This window comes from Babylonia areolata, chromosome 1 (assembly GCF_041734735.1).
Source record: "Babylonia areolata isolate BAREFJ2019XMU chromosome 1, ASM4173473v1, whole genome shotgun sequence".
Taxonomy (NCBI): domain Eukaryota; kingdom Metazoa; phylum Mollusca; class Gastropoda; order Neogastropoda; family Buccinidae; genus Babylonia; species Babylonia areolata.
The window spans coordinates 50506026-50507720 of record NC_134876.1 but is presented as its reverse complement, the minus strand read 5'-3'; the positions used below and the strand labels follow the sequence as shown (position 1 = coordinate 50507720).

The following is a 1695-nucleotide window of genomic DNA, read 5'->3' as shown; positions in this document are numbered from 1 at the left end:
ATTTGTGATCGATAGATCCAAATGCATCTCCTAGCCAACCAGTTGGTATGACCACTGTAACAGACTGTTAGCGCATTGCTAAATGTGTTTCATGTTTTGTAACAGTTACATGAAATATATGACATTGTCCTGTACCCCCACCTCCACCCCTCCACACACACACACACACACACACACACACACACACACACACACACACACACACACACACACACACACACACACACACACACGGGGTTCCCTGATATAAACACACCATGTCTTGTCTTGCACTGAAACGTGACTTACCAAAGACGGAGACCAGCAGAACAAACTGGATGGTGGTTGCCATGGCTGATGCCGCTGGTCCTCTCTCTCTCTGTCTGTCTGCAGCGTAAACCTAGCTCCGTAGTTTTCCGGTGTCAAAAAGTAGCAAGAATAACCCCTTGTCCCGAACCCTTGGTTTTTATACCCTGCGAGTAAGGACTCTCCTCCCATATCCCACATCTCCTCTCAAGTCTGTTTCTTGTTGTTGAGAAAACATTAATCGCAAAAGGACCCCTCCCCACCCACCCCCACACCCCTCCTGTTCTCCCCCCCACCCCCCAAGTTATTGTTCGCGAGCCATAATCACCAGAATTACTGTCGTCGGGCCTCAATCTCGTTGGTGGGACTGCTAGCTGTGTGATGGTGATTATGATTCAGTTAGGGGGAGATAATGAGTCTTCCGACGTTTGCTGACATTTGGAGTCAGACCTGTTTAACAGTATCAGGTTGTGAGGGGATCACAGGGAGGGCTGCAGAGGACTGCCGCTGTGGGAAACAATGGCTGCAGTTTACGTAGTTAGGGGCAGGGCAGTGTGACGTGTTATGCATGACAAGTATGAGTGGTGATCAGCATCTCTGTGTCATTACAGGGAGCGGTCACAAGGCCGTCGAATTGTTTGGGACAGTTGTCCTGATATGTGTGCAGCCTGGCTTATTTTTTTAAGTGGGGCTATGATTGCATTTGTTTGATATTTTTTCTATCTTTTTTCCCCCTTCTTCATCTTACTTCGCTTTTAGCTGTTGTTTGTTCCAAACCCCCTAGACCGTGTAGTACCCATGGCATTTCGATCAGAAGAGGTGGGCCGTGTTTTTAACGAGGCCGCCTTGACGGGATAGAAATCTTCAAACGCAGTCTGTTGGCACGGAACACTGATGGTGCATTAACGCAGTATACCACGCCGCCTGCCTGCAGAGCCCCTCAGTCTGAATGTCTGTGCTCTGTCTGTGATGATGATAATGATGCAGTTTGACGCGCACGTCTCGCAGTCCGGGAGCTTGTGGCGTTTACAATTTAGAAAAAAAAGTTATGCATACACGCTCCCATCAAATACACCACACTAAGAAGCGTGTGAGCACACACAAACTCGCAGAACTTCTTCTTCTGCGTTCGTGGGCTACAACTCCCACGTTCACTCGTGTGTACACGAGTGGGCTTTCACGTGTATGACCGTTTTTACCTCACCATGAAGGCATCCACAATCCTGTTTCGGGGGTGTGCATGCTCGGCGTGTTCTTGTTTCCATAACCCACCGAACGCTGACATGGATTACAGGATCTTTAACGTGCGTATTTGATCTTCTGCTTGCGTATACACACGAAGGGGGATTCAGGCATTAGCAGGTTTGCACATATGTTAACCTGGGAGATCGGAACAATCTCCACCCTTTA

General features: G+C 48.5%; 1 long non-coding RNA gene across 1 annotated transcript in view; it reads right to left on the bottom strand.

Moving 5' to 3' along the window:
- LOC143292434 (uncharacterized) overlaps positions 1-450 on the bottom strand; it is a 4728-nt gene extending 4278 nt beyond the window's left edge. The window contains exon 1 of the long non-coding RNA XR_013056650.1: positions 289-450. This is a non-coding gene — a long non-coding RNA (uncharacterized LOC143292434). The remainder of the gene's footprint in view (positions 1-288) is intronic.
- Between the last annotated feature and the right edge of the window lie 1245 nt (positions 451-1695).